Source organism: Triturus cristatus, chromosome 2_2 (genome assembly GCF_964204655.1).
Source record: "Triturus cristatus chromosome 2_2, aTriCri1.1, whole genome shotgun sequence".
NCBI lineage: Eukaryota > Metazoa > Chordata > Amphibia > Caudata > Salamandridae > Triturus > Triturus cristatus.
Genome location: NC_140582.1, coordinates 535437720 through 535451602, shown reverse-complemented (window position 1 = coordinate 535451602; position 13883 = coordinate 535437720).

The following is a 13883-nucleotide window of genomic DNA, read 5'->3' as shown; positions in this document are numbered from 1 at the left end:
CTGTGATGGCATACACACAGACCATGGAGGGAAGGTGGGAGGGGGGTCAGGGGCAGCTAACTGACCACACAGGGAAGGTGGGAGGGGCCATGGCAGCACAGAAGACCATGCATGGCAAGTGGGAGGGTTAGTGGCAGCACAATGGCTATGATGGGCAAGAAGGAGGGTGCAGGGGCATGCACAAAGGACGATGGAGGATAGAAGGGAGGGTCAGGACCTGTGCACAGACAAGAAAGTTCAGGGGAAGGGGCCTCACAACAGACCGCATGGGGCAGCCAGGAGGAGCAGTTGCAGCACAACAGACCAGGGAGGGCAGAAGGGTGTGGCAGTACAATGGACCATGTAGGACAGGAAGAAGAGGATAGGGGCATGGCATGTGGACAGGCAGGGTGGAGGTGGCAGGGACAGGTTACAGTCATCTGACAATGCTAGGCACGTGGAAGGGGAGTGGCAGCTCAACAGAACACTCAGAGTAGATAGGAGTGGCAGGTCCATGGAACATGGTGGGCAAAAAGGATGGAGCAGGGGCATGCACAACGACATCAGAGGGCAGGGGGAAGGAGAATAGGGGCAGCAAGCTAAGCACAGAGTTTAAGCAGGAGGTCAATGATGGGGCATAGAATTGGGCAATGGGGGGCAGGAGGAGTGGACTGGTAAATCATACTAAATTGAGGGAAGTGGCAGCACATCAGACCATGCATGGCAGGAGGGAGGAGGCTAGTCCATAGATTCACACAACAGAGGATAGGGAGGAGGGGGATGGGGCAGCAAGCTAACTGTTCAGAGAAGGCGGGTATTAGGAACTTTATTGTTTTTAAAACGTGTGTCTGTGCGAACTACTTAAAATATGAACAAGTATGCAGCATAATCTCACTTTTATTCAGGAAGAAGAGGACGTTTGTGACTGTGACTCCGGGCTCACTTGGCAGAAACACCCCCTGACCCTCCACCCCCTATCGCAAAATGTAATGCCCGTGAAAAGGGTAGGTGAACACAGTGTTATATAGAACATAGTCCTGAGAGCACGATTGAAAATGAAAACTAGATATAGTGTATGGTATAAACTATGCACCAAAAAGTGTGATATAAGATGAACCGGGCGTGAAATATAATATGCAATACATTGTGCGCAATGACAGATTCATTGGAGAGCGCGAGATAGCACAAGCACTAGCGCGTGCTATGCGATATGCGCCTTGGAGTGTAATATGCACAGGGCAGTGTTGTGTAACCTAACTAGTCTCTAAAGTTGTAATATAAAATATGTGCTGGGGAGTGTAACGTTGCATATGCACTGTGACAAAGATATGGATCCCAGATTGTAATATGTATGGCATAGCACTGTGCGTTATAACATAGGCATCGAGGAAGGCACGTTAGATGGGGCAATATAACCCGTGCGAAGACAAGTGTGGCATGACATATTCACGGGGTGGTGTTACAGTGCACATGGGCTAGAGAGTGTCATAGCATATGCACTAGCTAGTGGAATACAACACAGAGGTGTGTGGCACTCAGCAGGCAATGGTGGGTGTAACACAGCATTGGGCTCTGTCAGGAGCGCGCTGTGACTCTCAAGTGATGTTCGTCCCCTTTCCAGAGAGTAAAATAAAAAGTATTACACATCCGGCAGTGGATGTGTGTTTTATTAACCATGAGGGGGGTTTCTTGCATAGTTTTGGTCGAATTTTTGTCGAATCCCCTTTGAATGGCTTGGTGTGCATGTGTATTAAATGTGCCCGTCAATAGCTACCCATGTTGTATAAATAAACGACAAGGGTGTCTACCGGGATTAGGCACGGTAGGGCATCAGACATGTCAGAGCTTCACTAGGGGTGTAAATACATTCCGCGTGGATTCATTGTATGCATAGTCGCCTTTTAATGAATATCACGCAAATCGTCATGGTGATAGGTACGTACGGTTTGTCCAGCATGTCCTAGGTGTGTCTATAAATATATATATTTTTAAAAATAATAAAAAACAGTGGCCGGCCCTGGGGATTGGGGTCAAAAAGCATATAATTAGGAGACAGGCCCTGGGGGATGGGGTCATCAGGGCCAATAAATTAGAAGAATAAGGGGAACCACACAGCCCCCCTTCTTAAAAAATTAAAATAAATAAAAGACTGGCATCGTGCCGGAGGCCACGCCCCCTTCTTGCAGCACTCTGCAAACGCGCCCCCTGGCGAGTTGTAAGTAGGAGAATTAATTCCTCTTCAATACTGAGGGTCCCTGAGGGCCAACTAGCCCAACAGGCATCTCCAGTATGCGCCAGGGAGCTGCGCTGCAGACAGGTGTTCTGAGGCCAAGCCCCTTTTTACACCTCTCTGCAACGCAGCTCTGTGGCGCTTAGTGGAGGTACCTAGTGGTCTAGTTTGACCCTAGGGACCCTTAGGATTCAAGGGGACTTAATCTCTCAACTTAGAACAGCCACAGGGCGTGTTTACACAGTGGTGAAGGGAGGGGACGGGGCCTGAGGTGACGTGTGCAAACACGCACTATGGCATGTTTTAAATTGGGGATATTCCCTTCAATACTGAGGGCCCCTGGGGGCTAACTAGCCCACCAAGTGCTTCCAGTAAGCGCCACTGAGCTGCATTGCAGAGAGGTGGTCCAGGCCGTGCCACTTTTTACACCTCTCTGCAACGCAGCTCTGTGGCACATACTGTGGGCAATAGCTTGCTTAATCTCCACAACGGCCCCCACAACGCTAAGGATGCCTGGCCTCCACCTTGGGGGTGCCCAGGAGTGGACGCCTCACAGGGAAAGCCAGGATGGGTTCCACAGCGGTATTCGTACAAGCGCCTTGAGACCCTTGCAGGTGAGTAGTGCGCTATACAAGTATCAATTTACATTTACATACTGGAGGTACCTAGTGGGCTAGTTGGACCCTAGGGACCCTCAGGATTCAAATTAACTTAATCTACCAACTAAAAACGGACACAGGGCGTGTTTCCACAGTGGTGAAGGGAGGGGACGGGGCCTGAGTTAACGTGTGCAAAAACGCCCTGTGGCCTGTTTTAAGAGGTAGTTTTAATCCCCCTGCCCTATTATATACTAGGGGCTTACAGAGGAGGTCATGCTAATCACAGGGGACCCCAACGCATAATGTTCCCTAGTGTATGTAGGTGTTTTCACTGTATTCTAAGTGTCTTTTAACATAGCCCTGGCTCTAGGACTGGTTAGTCAGACTCAGTTACCACCAGTATCCGTCTGAAGAAGTTGAGGGTACAGGATGATTTTGCAACAAGGCTTCTTTCTGCTCTTCTTTTTGTTCTTTCTGCACGTTATCCTTCTTCCTGCACTTTTCTTCGTCTTTGATGACTTCTGTTGCTTCTTTCGGCATTTCTTTTTTTTCTTTCTGTGCATTTTTTCTTCTTTCTTCACATGTCCTATCTCTGTAGGCATAGTTAGAAATTAGCATTTAAAAAACCTTTGAAATTCACAGAAAAAACCATAGGTTTCAGGCACGTTATAGTTAGGAATTAGCATTTAAAAAACCTCAGAAATTCACTGAAAAAACCATAGGTTTCAGGGGTGTTATAGTTAGCTGGACTTTTCACTTGTACAAAACCATTGAAATTCCCCCGTTATAGTTAGTTCAGCTAACTATAACTCGCGCGCCCGCAATGCACTGCTGATGACGTCACATATTACATCATTCATGACATGGTCAGACATCACTCATGACATCACTGATGACATCTCAAATTACATCACTGATGACATCACTGATGACATCATCCAGTGAATGTGTGTTTTTCTGAAAATTAAATATGTTTTATATATGTATATCTCAAGGTCGATGGAAGAATAAATGGGTATATAAGTGTCTAAATGGATGATTTGTTTTTGAAAAATTGATTGTGTAACTGACTGATTCAATCAATCAAAGCATTAAGTGTAACTATAACGTGCCTGAAACCTATGTTTTTTTCTGTGAATATATATATATATATACGTACATATAGACATATATATATATATATATTATCTACTGGCGGTCGCCAGTAGATAGTTATAGTTAGGACCGTGTTTCCATAGGAAATCTCAAAATTCAATTTAGAATAACTTTGGCGCCGGTTGACGAATCTTCGCGAAATTTTCAAAACTAATGGGGCGCTCTGTTCAGCTCCTACCCTGAAAGTCTCGGGGTGATTCGTCAAGCGGGGGCCGAGAAAAAGGGGGGTTCCAAAATGCATTTTCCCCATGCATTTTTCCATAGGACCTTTAGACGCAGCTACAGCCCGAACGGCTGAACAGAATTACTTGAAATTTGGCAGAGAGGTAGCCATAAGGTCAAGGAAGTGCCTTTTGCAGGTCTGGTGTAAATCTGTTCAGTATTTCCTGAGAAAATAGCATTTAAAAGCATATCAATATCTATACGCGCGCAGGGTGCGCGCACTGTGCGCGCACCGTGCGAGCACCCTAACGTGCGCAAGCGTAATTCTGATTGGTGGTTACATGTTAGTCAACGTTCGAATCGGTCGAAATCAGGAAGTGTCGGCCGCCATTTTGTTTGTTTTCAGTGCGAGAGTGAAAAAGGAAGGTGGCGAACGTGAAAAGGGGGCAGGGTAGAGAGTTCCTGACCCCCTAGCCTTTGTCAGGGGGTTTTTAAATCGCGGGGGTGCAAAACCCAAAAAAAATAATTTTAATACTTCGTTTATTGTAAAATAAATATATATAAAAAATAATAATACATAAATAGCATTTAAAAAACCGTACAAATTCACTGAAAAAACCATAGGTTTCACACACGTTATAGTTAGGAATTAGCGTTTAAAAAACCTTGCAAATTCACTTAAAAAACCATAGGTTTTACACATGTTATTCTTAGGTGGATATTTCACTCGTAAAAAACCAATGAAATTCCCCCGTTATAGTTAGTTCAGATAACTATAACTCGCGCGACCGCCACTCTATCACAAGGATGATGTCATCAGTGATGTCATGAGTGATGCCACTGACCATGTCATGAGTGATGTAATATGTGACGTCATGAGCAGTGGATTGCGGGCGCGCGAGTTATAGTTATCTGAACTAACTATAACGGGGGAATTTCATTGGTTTTTTACGAGTGAAATATCCACCTAACTATAACATGTGTGAAACCTATGGTTTTTTAAGTGAATTTGCAAGGTTTTTTAAATGCTAATTCCTAACTATAACGTGTGTGAAACCTATGGTTTTTTCAGTGAATATATATATATATATATATATATATATATATATATATATATATATATATATATATATATATATATATATATATATATATATTCACTGAAAAAAACCATAGGTTTCACACACGTTATAGTTACGAATTAGCATTTAAAAAACCTTGCAAATTCACTTAAAAAACCATAGGTTTCACACATGTTATAGTTAGCTGGACATTTCACTCGTAAAAAACCTATGAAATTCCCCCGTTATAGTTACTGTAGGCAACTATAACTCAAGGGACCGCTATCCTCTGCTGATGACGTCAGATATTACATCACTGATGACATATGTGTCTTTATGAGAAATAAATATTTGTAATATATGTATAGCTAAAGATTAATGGAAGAAGACATGGGTAAATAAGTGTCTAAATACAGTGATGTAATATCTGACGTCATCAGCAGAGGATTGCGGTCGCGTGAGTTATAGTTGCCTACAGTAACTATAACGGGGGAATTTCATAGGTTTTTTACGAGTGAAATGTCCAGCTAACTATAACATGTGTGAAACTTATGGTTTTTTAAGTGAATATATATATATATATATATATATATTCACTTAAAAAACCATAGGTTTCACACATGTTATAGTTAGCTGGACATTTCCCTCGTAAAAAAACAATGAAATTCCCCCGTTATAGTTAGTACAGGCAACTATAACTCACGCGACCGCAATCCTCTGCTGATGACGTCAGATATTACATCACTGTATTTAGACACCTATTTACCCATGTCTTCTTCCATTAATCTTTAGCTATACATATATTACAAATATTTATTTTTCAGAAAGACACATATGTAATCAGTGATGTAATATATGACGTCATTTTGAAAAAAAAAAAAATGTTTTTTTCACCCTTGGGGGTCCTTCAGTGACCCCCTGACAAAGTCTAGGGGGTCAGGAACTCCCTACCCTGCCCCCTTTTCACGTTCTCCACCTTTGTTTTTCACTGCCTCAGACTGCGAGAGACAAAATGGCGGCCGACACTTCCTGATTTCGACCGATTCGAATGTTTACTGACATCTAACAACCAATCCGAATTGCGCTCGCGCACGGCAGGGTGCGCGCACCGTGCGCGCACGGTGCGCGCGTACAGATATTGATATGGTTTTAAATGCTATTTTCTCAAGAAATACTGAACAGATTTACACGAGACCTTCAAAAGGCACTTCCTTGACCTTATGGCTACCTCTCTGCCAAATTTCACGTAATTCTGTTCAGCCGTTCGGGCTGTACCTTCGACTAAAGGTCCTATGGAAAAATGCATGGGGAAAACACGTTTTGGGACCCCCCCTTTTTCTCGGCCCCCGCTTGATGAATCACCCCGAGACTTTCAGGGTAGGAGCTGAACGGAGCGCCCCATTTGTTTTGAACGTTTCGTGAAGAATCGTCAACCGGCGCCAAAGTTATTCAAAATAGAATTTTGAGAATTCCTATGGAAACTCGGTCCTAACTATAACTATCTACTGGCGACCGGAGAACTGTTCGCCACCCACAAAGAGATCCAGGCAAGGCGTGGAGAAGGAGCAGAGACCGCCCACCATGGAAGTACTGACGCTGATGTTTCTGCCCCTCACGGACTCGGAGCTCTGAGTTCGGGACACTCCCCTCGCTAGCCTGTCATCATTGTCTCAACCAATCGTAGTGGGACATGGTGCTTGAAATGTGGGTTTGGAAAGCACTGACTTGTTTGGCGGCATTTGAGAAAGTCAGTTTCATGACGAAACGCGTCATGCCGTATGCCAAAATAAATGAGCACTTTTCCTGGTGACCCGTGTGTGCTCGAGCTTCTTTCAAGTAAGGGAGTCTGGTCTTGATGTTTTGGGGCGGCCACGAGCACCTATGAGCGCCCACCCCAGAAGCAGTTCGGCGGACCAGTGGCAATTTGTGGGAGTCTAAAAAATTTTTGGAAATGCCGCTTCATTCCGCAAACCAGCACTGTTTGGGACTGTTATTATACAGAGGGATTCTACTTACCTAAGTGGGATTCATAAGCCAAAAGTGGGATAACAGCGGTGGGGTGAGGATCCCGGAGAACTGTTCGCCACCCACAAAGAGATCCAGGCAAGGCGTGGAGAAGGAGCAGAGACCGCCCACCAGGGAAGTACTGACGCTGATGTTTCTGCCCCTCACGGACTCGGAGCTCTGAGTTCGGGACACTCCCCTCGCTAACCTGTCATCATTGTCTCAACCAATCGTAGTGGGACATGGTGCTTGAAATGTGGGTTTGGAAAGCACTGACTTGTTTGGCGGCATTTGAGAAAGTCAGTTTCATGACGAAACGCGTCATGCCGTATGCCAAAATAAATGAGCACTTTTCCTGGTGACCCGTGTGTGCTCGAGCTTCTTTCACGTAAGGGAGTCTGGTCTTGATATATATATATATATATATATATATTCAGTGAAAAAACCATAGGTTTCACACATGTTATAGTTAGCTGGACATTTTACTGATAAAAAACCAATGAAATTCCCCCGTTATAGTTAGTGCAGGCAACTATAACTCACGCAACCGCAATCCGTAAGCGCACGGTAAGCGCACGGTAAGCGCACCGTAAGCTGCCACAGATATATATCTTGATTTAAATGCTATTTTCTCAGGATCTACTGAACAGATTTACACCAGACCTACAAAAGGCACTTCCTTGACCTGAGGACTACCTCTCTGCCAAATTTCAAGTAACTCTGTTCAGCCGTTCGGGCTGTAGCTGTGTCTAAAGGTCCTATGGAAAAATGCATGGGAAAAACGCGTTTTGGGACCCCCCTTTTTTCTCAGCCCCCGCTTGACGAATCCCCCCGAGACTTTCAGGGTAGGAGCGGAGCGTAGCGCCCCACCTATTTTGAACATTTCGCGAGGATTCGTCGACCGGTGCCAAAGTTATTCCAAATAGAATGTTGCGGATTTCCTATGGAAACAGGGTCCTAACTATAACTATCTACTGGCGACCGCCAGTAGATAATATATATATATATATATATATATATGGCAATTTTTAATTGTTACAAACATTATACTGAATGTTGATTTGAATGACAGAGCACATGCATCATAAACACAATTGCATTTATAAACATTTACATTCAAGGGGCACAGTAAGATAAAAGCTCATTCATGTAAGACATCAGAAAAAGTGCTGCACCTCTCTTCCCCCGGCACCGTATCCCCTCCGTGGCCTCTCCAGCATTCCTCTGGGGTATGGCATCTGACAGTTGAAAGGGCTAGTTGGAAGGGAAATCAAGGGGCCAGAGTATTTTTGTGTAGTGAATAGGATGGGTTGATAGTCTTTTAAGGCAAATGATCCGCGGTCTGTTTGACTGAGTCTGAATGCAAGGGCTCCGCTAGCTGTAGGTAGGCGGTGAAAGGTTCCCATATATGATGAGGGTGGGATTTCATTGGCATCTGTTCCCAGTAGTTGGTCAGTTGTTCCTGATGTTCCTGATGTTCCTGACAGTGTGCAGTGTCTTTGAGCCAATCGCGAGCTTGTGGTACTTGGGGCTGCCCCCAGTTCATTGTGACTCTATGTTTTGCTAAAAGGAGCATTAGTGCAACAAGTTTCCGGACACTGCGGTCCATGTCTGCCACGTATCCCAAGATTCCCAATAGCAGGGAGGAGTCTAGTTGTGTAGCTATGATTTTCCCAATAGTGTTTAAATATCTCTGCCCAGTTGGCGGCTATAGTGGGGAGCAGCCAAGCGAGGTGGAGGAAGTCCGCCCCCGGCGAATGACATTGAGTACAGTGAGAATATGGAGAAATTCCCATTTTATGTGTCTGAATGGGGGTTCGATATATGCAGTGTAAGAATTTGAAATTGTTGAGGCGTAGTCTGTAGTTAGGGGACAGAAGTTCAAGCTGTCCACAGCAGTATGTCCACTGCTCATCTGTGAGGGATGCAGGGAGATTGCTACCCCATGCATCCTGTGCTGGTGTGTCTGTTGCAGGCTCCGAATGTTACATGTGGTTATACAGGGATGTAATGAGTTTGCGTGCAGTGCTGGCTGTGTAAATATATTCTAGTGCCATTAGTACTTGTGGCGGAGCTGGAAATGTGTCAAACACTGTCCGGCAGGTTGCGCGCAATTGATAATAGAGGAGGGTGTCCAGGGGTCGCTTGTGGTAGGGTTCTGGGAAGGAGGGTCAAGGAATCAGTCGTTTGGGTATAGATCCTCAAATGTGCGGATGCCAAGCTTACTGGCTCGAGTGCAGGCGCCACAGTCTAGCATCGGCGGTAGCAGTAGGTGTTTCACCACACCATACAGACATGTGTGTCTCGCGTGGCGCGCCAATCCCTTCCTCACCCACCTCAAGCACTGTGGAGTGTCTATGTCAGTTCCCCGACGCTTGAATGGAAGGAATAGGGCTGTCGAGAGTGGGCATGGGGAGACTTTGTCAATCTCCATCGCGATGTGTGGCTGGAAGGGTATGGGGTGTGTCCAGTAGCGTAAGAATTGTGCTTGGGCGCATAGCGCATATAATTGTTAATCTGGTGCTACCATTCCGCCTTGTGCCTGCGGTAACGGCAATAGCTCGTATTTGACACAAGGCTGCTTCCCAGCCCAGATTAGTATTATGAGATTGGACCTAAGTCTCCTGAAGAAAGCCTGTGTGATTGTTATGGGGATGTTCACGAATAGGTAGAGAAACTTGGGTAGAAACACATTTTTGCAATGGCGATTTGGCCTGCCAGGGACAGCGGGAGTTTTGTCCATATGGGAACTCTGTCTTCAATTGGTTGGCACGCTAATGTTCTTTAAAGTGCGTGTTTTACCTTTTCACACTTTTAAATTATTTGGGCACATTTTTTCACATTTCATTTTTTTGGGTGTGAAGGCTGCCAATGATGAAAATCGGAGCACACTGATGAGAACCTATCAGTAGCTCCCATGGGGTGTTTCCATGAGGCGCCTTAATTTCCCTCACAGATTTTTTGTTTTGTGCAAAAATTTGGAGTGTTAGTGATGTATTTGTCCATCTATGGGGATAGACACTTTTTACAAAATGTTTTTAAAGGGATTGGAGCACCCATTGTGTGCAGGATTTGAATAGCTGGTATCAGATTGTTATAGCCAAGACATGGCTTGGGGTATTCTCACAGTATACGTCCCGGTTTTGAGCAGGTCTGTGTTTTTGAGATATATTGTGAGTGGAGGGCGACCTGCGCTAGCCCTCTTGAGCTCCTTTTGTGAAAGAAGAATTCTGTCTTCAAGCCAGCTTAATGCGCTGCTGAAGTTGGCCCACCATACCTCCTCAGTATCATTACATACATGGATCTCCATGTATTTAACCGGGCCGCTTGCCCATTGGAGCAGATATTCCATGGAGAATGGAGTTGTGGCCTCCATTAGGGAAAGTAACGTGGACTTGGCCCAATTGATTTGAATTCCCGACATGCCGCCAAACCGCACAATTTTGCGGATAAGTGGTGAGAGATTGTGCTCAGGATGATTTAGATACATGGTGATGTTGTTCGCATAAAGGGAAACGACTAGCCCATGAGTGGAGAAACCCAGTCCCCGATCCACGTGGTGTTGCTGTATTTGTGCTGCCAGGGGCTCCATGGTGATGGAAAAAACTATAGGGGACAGCAGACATCCCTGCCACGTGCCCTGCCTATCGGGAAGGGGTCTGAGGTCTGACTATTGAGGCGTATGTGAGCCGTGGGCGAGGCTTAGAGAAGGTGAACCTGCGCAAGAAAGATGCGACCCAACCCCATTCTCTCCAGTAGAGGGAACATACATTTTCCATTCCAGCGTATCGAACGATTTCGTGGTGTTGAGCAGCGCGGTCACAGCGGGGGCTTGGGGGTGCAAATAGTGCATCACCGAAAACATGGTTCAGAGGTTTGGCGTTGTGGACCGGCCAGGTATGAATCCCGATTGTTCAGGTCTGGTCATCACTGGGAGCGATCTTGCAGTCTGTTTGCTAAGACCTTAACGAATATTTTATCATCGATGTTGATTAGTGATAGCGGCCAGTCACAATGATGGGCAGGTTTATCTGGTTTTAGAAGTGTAAAGATTACTGCCTCTTGCATTGTAGGGGGAGTAGACTTGTCTCCAGTGCGTCAAGGTATACGTCTAGGAGTTTGGGGGCTAAGATGTCTGAATATTCTTTATAAAAAGCATCTGTAAGCCCGTCTAGTCCCGGAGCTTTATCTGGGGAAAGCCAGGCAATCGCTTGCCGTATTTTCCCTACCGTGATGGGGGGAGTGTAGGAATTCTCTGTGGGAATTCGACAGCCACACCAGCTAAATGTCATCAAAGTACGCCTGCAGGTCTGTGGGCGTTTTCCCATGTGCCGTAGAGTAAAGTCACGCATAGAAGTCGACTATAATCTGCAACAACTTCGATGTGGAAGAATGGCTATGGCCTTCCGGATCGAGCAGTTCCACGATATAGGATGTGGCGTGTGGCTTTTAGAGCAATCAGGCTAGGGTTTTACCAGAGCGATTTACCTTCCCATACCTGTGTGCCTGGGTCTCTTTGCCCAGGAACAGGGTCTCTCTCATCGCCTCCTCCTGGGACGCAGACACCTTCTTGCATATGCAGGTTAGGATGTCAGTGCTGCCAGCACTTTGAAATTGGGTTTCCGATGACGATATGTCTTTTTCAAGCGCCGCGATCATGTTGCGGATAGACCTCAGCAACCCCATGTTGTTTGGCTAAGCACTCCCCATGAATCACCACCTTGAAGGCGGCCCAAGTGTGGCGGGGGAGCTAACTGACCCAGTGTTGTGTTCGAAGTATGTTTGAATTGCCTCGTGTATTTCATCCCTGAAAGTGGAGTCTCTGAGCACTCCAGGGGGTAGTCACCATGTGAATGTATACAGGAGTGTGTCGGGAAGGGATTGTCAGTTGCACAGGGGCGTGGTCTTAGAGGGTTTGAGCTAGGTGTGTGACTAAGGGACGCCAGGGAAGAAGATCTCTTGGAGCTAACCAGTAGTCTATTCGGGACCACGCTCCGTGTTGCAGGGAGAAGCATGTGCACGCTCGGGTGTTGTGTTGGGTGTGTGTCCCGCCAGATGTCCATGAGGTGGTTGTCTTCAATGATTGTGGTCAAGGTCTGGGCTGCCTGTGGGTGCGGGCGCCTGGAACTACCTTCCCTGTCCAAGGTATCTATTTATGGGACATTGAAGTCCCCACACCATATCGTCGCTTGTGCACTCGAGCTTGAGATCAGGTGGCAGATCTTGGTGAAGAATTCTGGGTCGTCTCCGTTGGGGCCATAGACTGTGGCAAGGGTGATTGCGTGGTTGTAGAGTGTGCCTGTCAGGATAAGGTATCACCCATCGCTGTCACAGATGCATTGTTTTGTAGTCCAGGCCAGACCCCGTCGGATGAGAATGCATACGCCTCTAGCATAGTTGGAGTATGTGGCTGAGTAAGTGGTACCACAACCTCTCGTGAGTAGCGGAGGAAGGGCCTGACCAACAAGGTGGGTCTCTTGGAGTAGACAGCTGTCTATCTGGTGCCAGTGCAGGAAAGCATGTACCAGAAAAAATTTCCTATTATCATTGAGGCTCCTAACATTCCATGTTATGAGCTTTACTGTGTCTAGACTACCCATCTTTGCCCTGTAATGTCGTAATGTATAATAGCTGGGTGTTGCCCTGTGTAAGTGATGTCGCGGACCGCGCTCCCTCGAGTGCTTGGAACAGTAAAGGAGATGCATGCGTGTGTCATATAGCCAACATTTTTAAAACAATGTAGATAAACTCCCAATAGTTGAACAGTGCCCCTAAAAACACCCGCCACCCCGCCCCCACACCAATCCCCAATTAGGTTGAGATAGAACATCCCACTCCCATGTCAACAACATCTGGGATTTATAGCAAAATCGGCGCATGAACAAGCCTGCCTATAAAGGCTGGGTGGCCGAGCATAATGCTGTGAAGACAGAGGCCATGTTTAGAGCATCTCATGTACAGGAGCTCTTTAACCCCCCACTAGGTTTGCGAACAGAGATTACAACACAAACCCAAGTGGAGAGTGGTATATAAGAGTGTCAACAGCATGAAAGTTACATGAAAGAGACCGGCCCTCCATCAGCGGGACCATGTCTCCAACTGCATATGCTGAACTCGAGGAGCTCCAGGTTTTGTTTAGTGATTGTGTGGTGAGGAAATGGGGTTAACAGCAGACATTGCTAAGTTAGTATGAGTAGTATACGCTTGGCTGCCATTCTGCCCTTTTGTACACGACACTACAGGGCTCTGTTCTTGTGAAATACTTCGCTGAAGCTGCTTCACATGAGAACTGTCTAACTTTCACATATCTAGCGGGGCACCGCGATCTCTGTACAGCCTGTTCAAGGTCGAATAACAATGTATGCTGTTGATTCACCTTGGTCCGTCCCACGCACATAGACATAACATGAAGCACAGTGGCCCAACTCGGGTGCTTTTAATATGGTATTACATGCATGAGGAGGCACTTTGGAGAAAACCTTTCCAACATAGAAGAGCTGGGCTGATCCTGAGATGTAATTCACTGCATCTGATCTCGTAGGTATGGGGTCTCGCTGACAAAGCCCAGAGGTCTTCCATGTTTATTCTAAAATAGCTCATGAGCACGGGGAGGGTGGTAAAAGGCGCTATAGTCCTGTTTTCACTGTCATTATAATATGATTTCTAATAAAACGAAGTAAATGCCAAGTGAAC